Below are 17,147 nucleotides of genomic sequence, written 5' to 3' on the forward strand. Positions count from 1 at the left end.
CCTTTTCAAATAATGTAATAATAAAATCCGACTCGGAGAGTCGGGTACGCACTATGTAAGGAATCTTTTTTTCTTGTTGCCAAAAAAAAAGTGATGCGCGAACGATATGAGGGCGGTAGGAGGAGTCGATCGAGTTTGGTGGGGGTGGGGTGGGTGGTGGCAGGCCGACGGTTTTGGGTGGTTGGGGAGGAGTTTGGTGGGCGGTGGGTCGTTTTTGCGTGAGCGTGCGGGTGGTTTAGAAGGTGGAGACGTTTGTCTACGGTGGTTGTGGAGTCCCCAACAACCATGGTGTAAGGAGGATGGCGACGTTGGGCGGTATGTGGCCACAACACGGGTTAGGTGGGGACCGTAGTACTAGTGGGCATGTTGGAGGTAGTTGGATGAAAAACTTTGGGTTAGAGGAAACAAAAATAATTCGGTCACTTAAACAAACATTAACAAAGGAAATGAAGGCTTTTATTCTCTTTTCTTTTCTCACATCTCCATTCCAAATACCCATTAACATAATAATCTAATGTACCATGTTATCATATATTTCATCTAATAAAGATTTTTTTTTTCAAATTTTAATTCTATTATAGTATTTTTAAAATAGATTAATTTATTTTTTTAGCATTAATTAGAATAATGTAATGTATGTTGACATGATATAAATATATCCCTTCATTTTTAGCGGATCTCTCTTAATGCAAACATATACGTCTTACACTTAAAACGAGTTAAATTATACTCCCTCAGTCTCTCTGTTCCAGTGAATAATTTACATTTGCTTTATTTTATATTAAGGAAAATAAAGTAAATATAAATTATTAACTGAATTGGAGGGAGTATTTGTTAAAATAGATGGGACAAATGTATTGCTGTTTTCTAAATATTTTGCTTGTGTTTTATTTAACTTTTTAGAATATAAAGGGGTTATATATTGGCTTAAATTAAAATTTGTGATCCCTCAATAATTTGCTTGTGACGAGTGACGAGTGACGAGTAGTATAGAAAGCTACGCACATGCACCATTCCTCCAATACGGTAGGAGTGGCTGACCGTACACGTTACTATCTCAACGAAGCCAATGTATATTAGGTCAATCCAGCATCACAAGCACGCCAGTTCAAACCCAATTAATAATTTTCCAAAATCCAAATTCTTACGTAAGCTTTTTTTATTTTTTATTTTTAGGTATGTCTTTGGTCCATTTGTCATTTAATAATTGAATGTCCTCTTCTTTTCTTGGTCTTTGTGCCAAAATCAACGGCAAACAAATGACCAGGACGGAGGGAGTATAAAATAATGGTCTTTTTTAGATGTACCACCAATAAAGAAATTGAGATTAAATAAGATTTAATTGAGACTGTGAAATACGGAGTACTATTATAGAAAATAAGAATTATAAAGTAAAGGAAATTAGATTTATGTTTACAACCTATAATAAATATACTTGTCAATTTTTTTTTTATCTAAAGAGTAAACAAAATATCAACTACAAAATATTTTTCACTAAGACTTTGAAGAGATCAAGACACGGTCTCTCAAAACTCAATAAATTATCGAGAGACCACTTTTTCGTACCATTTTATCATGTAATATTTGTACCCTTGATAATCTTGATTGTATCTATCTATTTAATTTGCAACATTTTATAAGTACACCATATCACTAGGGGTGTTTTGTAAATGCAATATTGAAATGGTAGATTGAGGTTCAATCTACTGTTTTCCAATATGGCGCTGTTTGGTAAACAACATATTGGCCAATTTTTAGCATATTCAAGGGTTTTAGCATGTTGTGGACAGCGGGGGCCCACAGGGGCGTTTGGGAGAGAAGAGAAACAAGCGTTTGCATTTTTGTTGGAGTCGCCACCAATTTTTATGGGAAATTGGAACCGTTCGAATACCTCGCGTCATGTCAAGACACAAAGTAGTGACATGAACACTAAGCAATCGTTACCCCTAGCATTCTATGTCTAGAATGACTCTCGTGGATGCCAATGAACACGGGTGTTCACGGAGATCTGGAGTAAGGGGTGAGGGTACGTATTAGGAAGCTCTTTTGATCGAACACCTAATCCCGCCCGCCTCGATAGCGGCCTCTACTAATGATTAGGGAAGTTATTCGTACTCGATATATCGTCGATTGTATGCATGCAATGCAACATCCAAGTTTTAAATCCCAGCATGTGAGAATTAATACTAAGTCGGTTGACACACGTAATTAGCAAACAATTAAGGTCGAAATAGGATTTAATGCTCAATTACATGTGAAACATACAAATGGTAAAAGAAATACAATAATTATAAATTGCGATAATGAAAATTACAATAATTACAATGGATTAGGCGATTTATGTCGAAAATACCTTTAAAACGGATAATTTGAGAAAAAGAATAAAGAATAAAATTACGAACAAATCAGAAGGCGATCATACGATTAATAGTTAATTATACGTAAGCTAAATAACTAAGTCAGGCAACCACGGAGTTCAGGGACAAAATTCAACCCGGAACAGGCGCAACAGAGCTGCGTCCTTTGGAATAGGCGCAGCAGACGCTACGTCTGTTCCTGACCTGAATTCTGGCTGTGAAGCCAGAATTGCGTGTTGTTAATACTCGTTGGTAAATTTAATGATTGATTAAATTATTTACTCAGATGAAAGTGATTAGCAGGCTATTTACATGTGATTAATGGGTCATGAAAACGATAAAACATGGATGAGACGGATATAAGGCGAATTATTTACATGATTAATGATTGATTAGTGACATGGGTGAACAAAATAGGTTAAATATGACAAATTAATAACGAATTAATGATGAACATGCGATGAATGTGACAAAAGACAGATTAAAATATATCAAAGACGAATTCCAGAAACTCAATATGAACAAATCGAACTTCTACAACCCGGATTGAGTTTAATGACGAAAACCCGCAAATATGAGATTACAAGGGATTTAAGTCGGATTTAAACGATGAATTAAACATGTGAACGAACGATTATTAATATACATGTGAAATATCAGACTATTATGACGAAGAATTAAAGAACAAACAAATAAAAAGCAAACAACGAACGGATTTACAGAGGACGAAGGAAGAAGAAAGGAAGCAGGAACTGCGGTAGCCTCACGAAGAGGCGCAGCAGTTGCTGCGTCCTTTCTCGACGGTTAGTCTTCTGGAAATCCGTAAAAAGAGGTTTTAAAGCACGGTTTTAGAAATCGGTTTTAAGAGGTATTTTCGACATAAACCTTACAATTGTGATACAATAATTAAAATACGATAAATAAAAGAGAGATTTACACCCTCAGACTTACATGTTGACGAAACGAGAAGGACTAAGATATCGATTAGTGATGCTCGACGCGAATGCAAAGAAAGTGCTCTCGTAAGAGGAAAACGATTAGATTAATTAAGTTGATTGATGTGTAGTTGGTCAAGTTGGTCGGTCATGCAAACGAGGCTGGTACTCAGAAGGATCCGAGCTTACGTGGTTGAAAGATCAAGCACGTAGACGCCAAAAAGTAAGAACAAAAGTCTAGAATACAAAGGGAGAAGAGAAGGGCGGACACTCGCGTGAGAAATATGAGGAGCGAAGGCTCCTATTGATACTAATCACGTGGAGGAAATAGGGTTTCAGAGACTCTTTGGAAGTGAATCTCGGAAAGATATGAAAAGGATACGAAAACTACGCAGAATAGGACCTGGGAAGAGGCGCGGCAAGCACTGCGTCTCTTGGAAGAGGCGCAGCACCTGCTGCGTCTGTTCCCAAGTGGTTTCCTCCTGCGGAAGAAAGATTTCCGTGTTTGAGTTATGGAAGGACGGAATAATTTGGATTTCTTTAATACTTTATATGAATATTACGGGAAATTGTTTGCCAAAAGATTAAGATTGTGAAATATTTATAAAATATGGAATAGAAATATCCGGAACATTCCAGAACATTCCGACTCGGGATTGAACGATTATCAGAAAATGGAGACGGTTTTAGGCTCGGACTCCAAATGTACTCTAATTACTGTCAAAACGACCGTATCGGCACGTAGATGATAACTAAGAGGTAGACATTAATATTTGAGCAATCACTTGACGATAAACTTATGAATTGTCACAAATCATTCCGCGTACCAAACATGCGGCCCAATCATCATCGGGTGGTTTGCGAGAGGTGCAGAAATGAGGTATCTACAGAGCCCCCACTTTGACTGAGGCTTGGACAAGGCGAAAGTCAAAGTATAGCCTTCAGGTCAATCGAAGATTACAACCTGACGACTATGGCGACGCGAGGCGGCTCAAGGGGTTTGAGCCAAGGACCTGTCGTCGGGAACATTTAGAGTCTGTCGACTATCGGGGAGGGTCGTTTAAAGTCCATTAGACTACGTAAGGAAGCTCGCCAGCCATAAGAAGAGACCATACCTGAGACTTCTTCTCGAAATGCTTCCGGAGGTGCATGGGAGCTAAGGAGCGAAGACCAGGTGTGAAGGTTAAAATAAAGTGAGTAGCAGGACACAGACGGGAACTGCTGAAAGAAGACTGCGTGGGTAGTCTTTGAGAAAAAGGGTAAAGAGCAGGACACAGACGGGAACTACTGAGGAGAAATCTGCTTGGGTAGACGTCGATCTCCATATCGTGAGAGGGAAAGTATATCCGCTTACTCTCGTGAAGGTGTGTCGAAACACCTGTTGAGAAATGCTTGCTCGTTGCGACAAGCAAAGTCTTGGAAGCAATAAATGACGTGTAACAGTCTGTGGCTGGCTTGGTAAATGTGGGCCGGAACGAAAGAAAATCGCCAAACGGATCAAAAAGATAAAATAGCATCAAGGAAGAGGCGCACCAAAGATGGACCCACAAATAACGAACTCATAACGAATTTTTGAAAATTCGCATGGAGGGAACACCAGGAAGAGGCGCAACAAGAGCTGCGTCTCTTGGAAGAGGCGCAGCTGTAGACACCTCGTTTCTGCACCCCTCGCAAACCACCCGGTGATGATTGGGCCGCATGTTTGATTCGCGGAACGATTTGTGACAGTTCGTAAGATTATCGTCAAGTGATTGCTCAAATATAAATGTCAACCTCTTAGTTGTCATCTACGTGCCGATACGGTCGTTTTGGCGATAATTAGAGTACATTCGAGTCCGGTCAAAAACCGTCTCCATTTTCTGATAGCTGTTAAATCCCGAGTCGGAATGTTCTGGAATGTTCCGGATATTTCTATTCCATATTCATCAAATTTTATCTTTTGGCAAATAATATCCCGTAATATTCAAAAGATAATCGAATTAAATCCGTCCTACCATAACTTAAACACGGAAATCTTTCTTAAGCAGGAGGAAACCCCCGGGAACAAAGGCGGCACTGCTGCGCCTCTTCCAAGAGACGCAGTGGCTGCTGCGCCTCTTCCCAGGCCCTTCTTTGCATGATTTACGTATCTTTTTTATATCTTTCCGAGATTCACTTCCAAAGAGTCTCCGAAACCCTATTCCTTCACGTGATTAGTATAAATAGGAGCTTTCGTTCCTCATATTTCTCACGCGAGTGTCCGCCCTTCTCTTCTCCCTTTGCATTCTAGACTTTGTTCTTACTAATTGGCGCCTACGTGCTTGAACCTTCGACCACGTAAGCTCGGATCTTTCCGGGTACCAGCCTCTCCGTTGCATGACCGACCAATTTGACCAACTACACTTAATCAATCTTAATTAATCAATCGTTTTCCTCTTACGAGGGCACTCTTTCCTTGCATTCGCGTCGAGCATTCACTAATCGATCTTCTTAGTTCATCTCGTTCCGTCAACATGTAAGTCTGAGGGTGTATAATCTCTCTTTCATTTATTGTATTTTATTTATCGTATCACAATTGTAAGATTTATGTCGAAAGTATCTCATTAAAACCGATTTCTAAAACCGTGCTTTAAAACCTGTTTCGCGGATTTCCAGTAGATAGACAGTCGAGAAAAGACGCAGCAACTGCTGCGCCTCTTCAAAGGAGCGCAGCACCTGCTGCGCCTCTTCATGAGGCTGCCGCAGTTCCTGCTTCTTTTCTTCTTCCTCCGTCCTCTGTAATTCGTACCAAAAATTGTTCCTTTCGTTTTGTTCTTTAATTCTTCATCACGGTAATTTATAATTCATATGTATAACGTATATAATTCATCATTCATGCTTAATTAGTCATCAAGTCCTAAACTTAAATCCCTTATAATTCATATTTGCGGGTTTTCGTCATTAATTCAAGTTTCGGGTTTTAGAAGTTCAATCTGTTCATATTGAGTTTCTGGAATTCGTTATTGATAAATTTGCATCTGTTTATTTATTGTTCATCACTAATTCGTCATCGTTCATCGTGTTTAATCTAATTCGTTTTGTTAGTTTAATCATTCATTTATTAACGTCGGCCCTTCACATAGTTAATCCGTCTTATTTCCGTCTCATTCATGTTTATTGTTTTCATAACCATCAATCATATGTAAATAACATGCTAATCACTTTCATCCGAGTAAATAATTGAATCGATTCATTAAATTCATCAACTGACATTAACAATTGCGATTCCGCTTCACAAATGCCAGAATTCGTCCTTGAATGACGCACGCAAAGAATCGCTGCGCCTCTTCCAAAGGGCGCAGTGTCTGCTGCGCCTGTTCCAGGACGACTTCTGTCCCTGAACTCCTTTTCTGCCTTGACGTAATTAATTAGTTTACGTATCAATTAACTAATATTCGTAATATCGCTAGTTCCTGTTCGTTAATTTGTTGTTTTATTCTTTTATTCGTTTTATCAAATCATCCGTTTTATTGGTATTTTCGACATAAATCAGTTAAATCCATTGTAATTATTGTAATTTTCATTATTGTAATTTATAATTATTGTATTTATTATTTGTATGTTTTCACATGTAAATCAACATTAAATCCCACTTCGACCCTAATTGCATGCCTAATTAATTGTTCACCGACTTAGTCTTAATTCACATGTTAGGATTAATCTAATGGATGTTGCATTGCATGCATATAGCCGACGATATATCAAGTACGAATAAACTTCCCTAATCATTAGTAGAGGCCGCTATCGAGGCGGGCGGGATTAGGTGTTCGATCAAAAGAGCTTCCTAATACGTACCCTCACCCCTTACTCCAGATCTCCGTGAGCACCCGTGTTCATTGGCATCCGCGAGAGTCATTCTAGACATAGAATGCTAAGGGTAACGATTGCTTAGTGTTCATGTCACTACTTTGTGTCTTGACATGACACGAGGTATTCGAACGGTTCCAATTTCCCATAAAAATTGGTGGCGACTCCATACAAAATGCAAACGCTTGTTTTCGAGCCCCTTCACTCCCAAGCGCCCCCGTGGGCGGCCCGCTGTCCACAGCAGCGCCTGCTGCGTCTGTTCCCCAAAGTGTCTATTCTGCGTAAAAACGCGATAATCAGAAGGGTTTATGTTCATTTGTTCGAAACATAATTCACACATTTCTCTCTCAAATATTCACCATTTCCGCCAAGGTTTGATCCAAAAGCTTGCATTAATCATGACTAATCGAGGTATGTGTCTCATTCTTGCATTAATCTTCTGTTTTTGTCGAATTTTGGATCGAAAAATTAGGGTTCATGACCCAATTTGATCGAAAATTTGGGGCTTTTCCCCCAAATGCATTTGCTTTGTCAAATTGCCATTAGAAATGGATAATTGGTAGTATAAGGAACATAACCATGTATTTATCTCGAATTTTCGTTGAGGTTTTGAGCCTTTGAGTGAAATTTGAGACGGTTTCACAGCTGAACCGTAAATTGCTTCGAAAATAGTCTTAGGATTGCCCATTTGCGATGAAACTTGATATTTGGAACCCTGGGATGATGGGTAAACTTTCTACCATTTCGGAATTTTGGTTTGTGACAGCTTTTTCAGGACACTTTCTAAGGTATAATCGCCATTATAACGAAATGCTGCCGAAATTTCGACTCGAACCCGGAACTAGGCTTCAAATTAGGCTTGACTTGACCCATATTACCACATGAGTGATCGGGTTGGTGAGAGTATGGCCAAAGACGGCGAGAAAAGAGCGGTTTCAGGGCTTCCAAAGGCTCGAAAATCCTTTAACTAAGGCTTGTCGTCATGCGACGCGGCCTAAATTTGCTTTAATGTCACAGATGATGTGGCTTCTACTTCTGGGAGAGCTCCCATGGAGATAGACACTGCTGCTGTCGAGGAGGCTCTAGAGCAGGCCTTCACCACTGCGGTGATGGCTGCTGGAGACGAGGTCCACAAGGAGGAGGCTGCTGAGGAGGAGGAGGCCTCGAGACGGGCCAACGTTGGGCGAGGAGGTCGTCAGCTGAGAGGAGCTCCTGCGTGGGCTGAGACTTGGGAGAGTAGGCACCTGCTATGGGCTGCAGAGGGTCACCTGTCCTACAGGACGGTGAAGAGCTTGGTAAATAAGAATTCACTACTCATCACTCATCTTCTTTCGTTTCATTTGCTCATATCTTTTCCAATTTTCATTCAAAACTAAAGATAGCTTTTGTTTCAAATCACAATAGGAGGCCGGGAACATCAGGTCGTTCTCGGGCTACACGACAGCGATGGAGTGCTACGAGCGGCTGTCGGCGGAGGAGCGGGCCATGATCGAGCGTGGAGCGTTCGGTCCTTTGGTGCAGGCCTGGAGGGATATCCAAAGAGGAAGCTGCGGGCTAACCTTAGCCTGGTCCGCGCTTTCTTGGACCGATTCTGGGATAGGACTTCCACGTTTCACATGCCTTTCGGTGAGGTGGGAGTCACTCTGGAGGACTACGGCATGATTTCTGGTCTGCCGTGTGGGACCGAGGAGGTGGAGTGGCCGGAGACTGCCATGAGGGCGGACTCGGCCGAGGCGAGGAGGCTGATCGGCTGGAACTTGTCGCCGAAGGCCGTCACAGTGCCGGGGCTTGGTGCCCAGCTCCTACGTTCGAGACTACTTTGTGGGAAAGATCCCGGCGCTGGTGACGATTGATGGGAGGGAGACGGCTCCTCCTCCTTGTACAGCTGATTAGAGGGCTCGTTTGTGGCTCTGGTGATTTCTGTCTTCGATTTACCTCGAAGACAAGGGAGAGAGGCTGTCAACGAAGCTTCTTCCCTTCCTTTCTGACCTGAGCTCCCTAGGGCGTTGGGACTGGGTCACTGCTGGCTTTGCGGTCCTCATTCGCTTCATGAGGGCCATGGTTCGTCCGGAGTTGATGGAGAAGGGGACTTCTCCTGGTGCTGTCGGACCTGGACTACTGCTGGAGGTATGAACCTTCATTTGAGGCTTGAAATGAATTCCTTTCTTTATCAAATCACGAATGATCGTTTATTGACTATCTTGTTTCACAGGCATGGGTGTACTCCTACTTCCCGGGCCTCGCGCCCAAGAGGACGGAGCCGCTGGAGAGGGCCTATCCCGTTGTGAGGGATTGGGTGATGTGTAGGACGAGGAGCAAGCGTTCCTCTCACGGCGTTTACCGGCGGGACGTGAACGCTCTTCAGCTGGACAGCGTAAGCATCTCACTTATATTCATTCGCTTCTTCATTGTTTTTAATCGATCATAGGAATGATCCTTGTTTGTCTTATCACAGTGGGTGCCCAGACCTTGGGCGGAGTATGCCGGAGCGCCTCCTTTTGTGGATGAGGTCCTTCGACCCAGGAGCTCGAGCCGGCTGCTGCTGAGGACGTCGATGGGTCTTGTGTGGTACTTGGGCGAGCGCTTGGCTCGTCAGTGCTCTCGGGACGTGTTGACGGTTCCCATCGATCCTCCTAGGATGATGTTCAGGGAGCCTTCTGAGGCAGAGAGGGAGGCTGACTTGGCTGGTGTCGGTGGTGACGCCCTCCTTCTTCCTGGCGAGGACTACTCGGCGTTCCTCTACGGGAGGTTGGCGTACTGGCCGGTAGTGGTGAGCATCTTTACTCTTCCTCTTTACTTGATTTATTTGAGAACTTATGATGAAGGATCATCGATTAATGAGAAATATTTGGCTTCACAGGAGGTTGAGGCGGCGGGCATCGAGCCCCCAGAGTACCCCGAGACCTTTGAGTACACTGACGCGACCGGGAGGACGACGATCTCCGAGCTGCGTGACTTTGACGTGGCTATGACGGATGCTGGCCTGGACGACTGGCAGCATCTGATTCGGAGGGTGAGCCTCTGACTTGTATAATTTTTGTGTAAGAACACGTTTGATTGAACTTTATTAAATTTATTGAGAACTTCCTTTTGAAAATGCAGGTTGCGCTGTCTCGGTTCGTGGCGCTATGGAGGGTGGCCAACCGGCTGCGAGCTACTGCCGTCAAGGCACTTGTCGGCGGTCGAGGTCGTCAGGTATGAACCTTTATGCTTATTTCATTTTTGATTTTTAATTCCTTTGTAATTGTTTGGACTGATTTGACACGATTGACATGAGCCAATTTTGTTGTTGCTTATAGGGGGACCGCGAGCTGGAGCGAGAGTTGACCCGGTCTCGGGAGGAGACAGCTCGCTTGTTGAGGGAGCTCGAGGTTCGGGACGCCGAGATTGCCGTTCTTGCGGCAAGAGTGGCGGAGCTGGAGGGCGACCAGCAGTAGCTTTGCTTTGTTTTTGTAGACTTGCACACTTGTACATTTTGGACCTTGATTTTGGACATTTTTGGACTTTTGTTTGGGGCGAGAGCCCCCAGTTTGCTGTACATTTCCTTGTTTTGGTGTATATAAGATGGCCTGAGAGCCTTTGCTGCTGGGTTGTGTTGCTTGTATCTGTAGGTTAGCTTTGAACAGGTTTGGTAGATGACGGTTTACGCCGTCATGCTGCCGTAATTTACATAGAAATCACGCAAGACATTCATTTGTATATACATATGGCCTTAATTAGCGCGAAATGAAAGACTCGAAAGAAATGCAAAAATGCAAAAAAATTTGCTGGAGATGACCGGACGGTAGGGAGGGTTACCCCTAAAAAAAGAAAAAAATAGAAATCTATAAGTTAGAAATGTAGAAATGGAATTAAGAAATTGAAATTAATTTGAAATTCGGTAAATCGAAAATCATTTTCTAAAGTAAATGAATGAAATGAGAAATGTAAATGAACTAAAATGAATTAAAACAAACAAAAATATATTTCCTAAAATGAAGATGTGCACGTGTGGTAAAATGACGAAAATGTCGATGTCGCTTCGAAATTCGTGCCCGCGGAATTAGGAAACCTGAAACATGGTAATTTTCACGTATTTACCAAAATAATAACCCGTAGGAATAGGAAATTATTCGTCATGGAATTAGGAAAGATCCAACGCGGAAAATCACATAAGTGAAGCTGAGGAAGAGGCGCAGCATGAGCTGCGTCCCTTTGAAGAGGCGCAGCAGGTGCTGCGCCTGTTCCCAAGCTGTCTTGTTCTGACGGATTTTTGGAAACAGAAATTAGTATAAATAGAAGCGCGGATGGAGCTTTTATTCACATAATTCTTCCGTCTCTTCTTCGTCTTATTACATAAAATTCTCAAAAGAAACTTTTCATCATGAATACTTTGGAGATTCGCTTGAAGGAATGGACCAACGAATTTTCGAACACGGAAAAATATGATATGGGTGCTTATAACCTTGGATCATTGTTGAGTTTGAGGCTAATCAAGGTTGTTAAACCGTTCTTGGATGCTTGTCTTGACTATTGGGACCCGAATTATCACGTTTTTGCGTTCCCTGGAGGCGACATTTGCCCATTTCCTGAAGAAAGTGATTAGCATGTTATTTACATATGATTAGGGAGTTTATTCTGCTAGAAAGTCAAATCCCGGAGGCCGATTGGAAAAGGGACAGATACGAAGAACTCATCCTCTTGGATGAACGTAGGCTACGTGCCTTACATAATGTCCAAACATATCAAGCACGTATCAAACGAGCTTTCAACAAGAGGGTTAGGCCAAGAAACATCAAAGAAGGAGATTTAGTTCTCAAATCGGTTAGAGCTCTTTTACCCAATCGACCCGAGAGGGAAATTCAAACCTAATTGGGCCGGACCATATCTAGTCAAATCCATACTCCCAGGGGGTGCGGTTAGAATCACAGACCTAGATGGGAATGAGTTTTCAAACCCCACAAATCTCGACCAACTGAAACGATACTATGCCTAGGATAAGACAGAAACGCGCCTCGCGTAAACCTACGTGTCGCTCTTGTGGCACTAAATAAACGGCCCCTGGCCCATTTGAATGTCACTATGCTTTTGCATCCTGGCAAACTTGTCATCCTCATATCATCAAACAAACTAAATTCGCACCTCCCGAGTAAGCAAAGCTCATGCTTATTTTCTATGTTCATTACAAGCTCTTGCTTCGAACAATTATTCTTTTACATTTACTCGAACTACGCGCAAGGGTTTGATTTCACCTTTTTAAGTGAATACGTAGGCAATCCTTCACGGGATTCAACCCACCATTATATATAAAATAAATGTAAATAGAAGGACATTTGCGTCGCATCTGAAATTCGACAAGAATAATTAAAGAAAATGCCAACGGTTTCATAACCATTTAACCTCTTTTATTTCATTCAATTTCTAATAATAATAGTACGACAAATAATAAAAATAGATAGGCTAGGATTCTAAAAATCCCCCCTTTTTTATTACAACAAATAATAATAATAATCAAATAAAAATAACTAAGACTTGGGCTATTCCTCCATCTTTCCCTTGCCCTTGTCGTTCTTGTCATATTTCTTGTCACGACCTCGAGCCGGGCGCTCTTGCACCACTTCAGACCTAATCACCAACGGTCGTTCTCGAGGCCCGACCCTCCCGTTCTTGTCAACCACCATCTCTCGCGACAGAGTAGTCTTTGATTTCTTCGAAGGATGAATGACTTGAAAGCCGGCTTCTTCTTCTCCTTCGGTCAGATGCTTCTCTTTCTCTTTCTCTCCCTCGCGCACCTTGTAATCAACGGGCTCGCGCTTCCTCGATCTTTTCGCGCTCTTCCGGGGTTGCAGCCTTCCTCCACCTCAGATAAGAATCCGACACCCACAAAGCATTGGAGGAGAAGCTCAGGAACCACATGTTTCTTTGGGCCCATTTCATAGCCCACTCCCTTCGGCTCTCGGTAGTCAATGCCATGGCAACTGGGGACGGTGTCAAGCCTAGGGATCATCTGCTTCAACCCAACTTGCCTCATCAACCTCTCAGGGAAGATGCACACCATAAACTCCAATCCGGGGATGCGCACGGACCTAGTGGGATCTAAAGAAGACACCCCAAGAATGAGACTTGAGGTGCCACCACGGTACAACCCACCGATCAAAGGGCCATCATCGCTTTAGCTTGTTCTTCCAATAGTCACAGGACCTTGAGTGAAATCCACCATGTACAACCTCGTCCTCATCGAAATCATACGAGCATGATAGGAAAGTGCATGAACCGGGGCTCAAGCAATCGGAGCCGTTCCATGAGCCAAACCTACCAAGACAGGTATTAGACACCAAAAAAAAAAAAAAAAAAAAAAAAAAAAAAAAAAAAAAAAAAAAAAAAACGAAAAGAAAAAAGAAAGGAAGGTGTCTTTTACCTGTAGGATAACGGGACTTCCCAAGAACGGAAGATCGCGGTTGGATTTCCTATTATCCAAACCCAAAATGATCTCCCTAAGCACGGACATAGTGGGCTCTGCGCGACTCCATTTGCTCAATAAGGCTCAAAAGGCGAGGATCACCTCTCAAGTCCTCATCAACATGTCCCTGAAAGACATACACATGCAACAAACAGAAGCCAAATGCTCTCCTCCTGGCAACATAAGAGACAGTAGGGTCGGCCCTGTTGATGAATCGGTCTATGAAATCCAACATCCGCACGCCTTTCGAAGTAACAAGGCGATCCACCTCAAGTCTAGTAAGTCCAAGCAAATCTCTGAACTTACTCTTATACCCTTGAGCAGTAGAAGGAATGGCAGGTAAGTGTTCGGGGCCCCACCCGCCAATAGCAGCAATTTCCTCCGGAAAAGGACAAATATCACCTCCTGGAAAGGCGAATACGTGATAATTTGGATCCCAATAATCAAGGCAAGCATCTAAGAACGGTTTCACCACCTTGATGAGTTTCAAACTCAATAAAGACCCAAGATTATAAGCACCCATGTCGTGCTTTTCCATGTTCGAAAACTCATTAGTCCATTCCTTCAAGCGAACCTCTAAAGTATTCATGATGATAATTTTCTCTTGAAAATTTATTTTAGGAGTTTTAGGAGAAGCGACGAAGAAAAGACGGAAGAATTATATGATTCAAAGCTTCGGCGGCGCTTTCTATTTATACTAATTTGTTGTTTCCAAAATCCGTCGAAATAAACCCCTCGGGAACAGGCGCGGCACTGCTTTGCGCCTCTTCAAAGGGACGCACTTGGGTGTCTGCGCCTCTTCCCCAGCTCACTCCCCGTGATTTCCGCGTTTGGATCTTTCCTAATTCTATAACACGCGTGATTTCCTATTCCTATGGGATTTTATTTTGGTAAACTACGGAAGTTTACCATGTTTTGGGATTTCCTAATTTCGCGGGCACGCATTTCGAGGCGACATTGACATTTTCGCCATTTTATCACATTTGTGTATTTAATTATCCATTTAATTCTTTTTATTATTCAAACTTTCATATATTTATTTCATTTTCTTAATTTCTTTTGCTACATTTTCTAACTTATGAATTTCTATTTTTCTTTTTTTTTTTTTTTTTTTGGGGGTAACCCTCCCTACCGTCCGGTCATTTGTCATTTCATTTCCTAATAAAATTTTTGCATTTTTGCGTTTCTTTTGAGTCTCATTGTGCGCTAATTAAAGGCCTTATATGTATATAAAATGTGTGAATCGCGTGATTGTCCATGTAAATTTCGGCAGCATAACGGCATAAACCGTTATCTACCAAACCTGTTCAAGAACTAACCTGCAGGTACAAACAAACAACCCAGCAGCAAAGGCACTCAGGCCATCACATATACAGCAAAAAGCAAATGTACAAGCAAACTGGGGGCTCGCGCCCCGAACAAGTCCAAATGTACAAGCAAACTGGGGGCTTGCGCCCCGACCAAATCAAATCCAAGAAAACTGGGGGCTTGCGCCCCAAACCAGGTCCAAAAATGTTTCAAAATCAAAATGTACAAATCTACCAAACTACACAAGCTACTGCTGGGCACCCTCCAACTCAGCAACTCTCGCCATCAGAGCGGCGATCTCGGCATCCCGAAACTCGAGCTCCCTCGACAAGCGAGCCGTCTCCTCCCGAGCCTGGGACAACTCTCGTCCTGACTCGCGGTCACCCTGCAAACAGCAACGAATTGGCTCACGTCAATCAACTCAATTGGAAAACCAAAACTCAAAAAAAGAAGATCGAAAAATGGGCACAAAGGTTCATACCTGACGACCTCGACCGCCGACGAGTGCCTCAATGGCCGTAGCTCGTAGCCGGTTGGCCACCCTCCATAGTGCCACGAACCGAGATGGCGCGACCTGCATTTCAAAGAAATTCTCAGCAAACTAAACAAATTCGATCAAACGTGTTCTTACACGAAAACCATGCAAAATGGGAGCTCACCCTCCGAATCGAATCTTGCCGTCATCCAGCCGGATCCGTCACAGCTACGTCAAAGTCACGTAACTCAGAGATCGTCGTCCTCCCAGTAGCGTCAGTGTACTCGAGGGTCTCGGGGTACTCTGGGGGCTCGATGCCCGCCGCCTCAACCTCCTACAAGGACAAAACAACTCTCGTTAATCGATGATCCTTCGTCGTAATCTTCGAAATCAAATCAACAAGAAAACAAAGGATACTCACCACTACCGGCCAATAGGCCAACCTCCCGTAAAGGAACGCCGAGTAATCCTCCTCAGGGAGAAGAAGGTCGTCGCCACTGGCACCGGCCAGTCCGCCTCCCTCTCGGCCTCAGAAGGCTCCCTAAACATCGTCCTAGGAGGATCGACGGAACCGTCAACGCGCCCCGAAAGCACCGACGAGCTAACCGCTCGCCCGGATACCATACAGACCCATCGACGTCCACAACAAGCAGGACTCGAACTCCTAGGACGAAGGGTCTCAGCAACAAAGGGAGGCGCTCCAGCGTACTCCGCCCAAGGTCTGGGCACCCACTGTGACAATATGAAGGCAAAGGTCATTCCTATGATCAATTGAAAACAAAATATGAGAAGATGTGAATGAATACAAATGGGATACTCACGCCGCTCGGTGAAGGGCGTTCACGTCCCGCCGGTAGACATTGTGAGAAGAACGCTTGCTCTTCGTCCGGCACATGACCCAATCCCTCACCACGGGATAGGCCCTCTCCAACGGCTCCGTCCTCTTGGGCGCGAGGTCCGGAAAGTAAGAGTACACCCACGCCTGTAAAACAGAATAGTCAATGACGATCTTTCGATCTTTGATAAAAGAAAGGAATTTACGTTGATCTAAAGGAAGGTTCATACCTCCAACAGCAGCCCGGGTCCGACAGCGCCAGGAGAAGTCCCCTTCTCCATCATCTCTGGGCGAACCATGGCCCTCATAAAGCGGATGAGGACCGCAAAACCAGCAGTGACCCAGTCCCAACGCCCTAAGGAACTCAGGTCAGAAAGAAAGGGGAGAAGCTTCGTCGACAGCCTCTCACCCTTGTCTCCGAGGTAAATCGAAGACAAGAACCACCAAAGCCACAGACGAGCCCTCTGCTCGGCTGTACAAGGAGGAGGAGCCGTCTCCCTCCCATCGATCACCACCGATGCCGGGGTCTTCCCCGCAAAGTAATCTCGAACATAGGTACTGGGTACCAAACCCGGCACCGCAACAGCCTTCGGCGACAAGTTCCAGCCGATCAACCTCCTCGCCTCGGCCGAATCCGCCCTCATGCCAGCCTCCGGCCACACCATCTCCTCAGTCCCGCACGGCAGACCAGAAATCATGCCGTAGTCCTCCAAGGTGACTCCCACCTCACCGAAAGGCAGGTGAAATGTGGAAGTCGTATCCCAGAATCGATCCAAGAAAGCGCGAACCAGGCTAAGGTTGGCCCGCAACTTCCTCTTCACGATATCCCTCCAAACCTGGACCAGAGGACCAAATGCTCCACGCTCGATCATGGCCCTCTCCTCCTCCGACAGCCGCTCGTAGTGCTCCATCGCCGTCGTATACCCCGAGAACGACCGGATGTTCCCGGCCTCCTATCATGATTTGAAACAAA

Source organism: Silene latifolia, chromosome 8 (assembly GCF_048544455.1).
Source record: "Silene latifolia isolate original U9 population chromosome 8, ASM4854445v1, whole genome shotgun sequence".
Lineage (NCBI taxonomy): Eukaryota > Viridiplantae > Streptophyta > Magnoliopsida > Caryophyllales > Caryophyllaceae > Silene > Silene latifolia.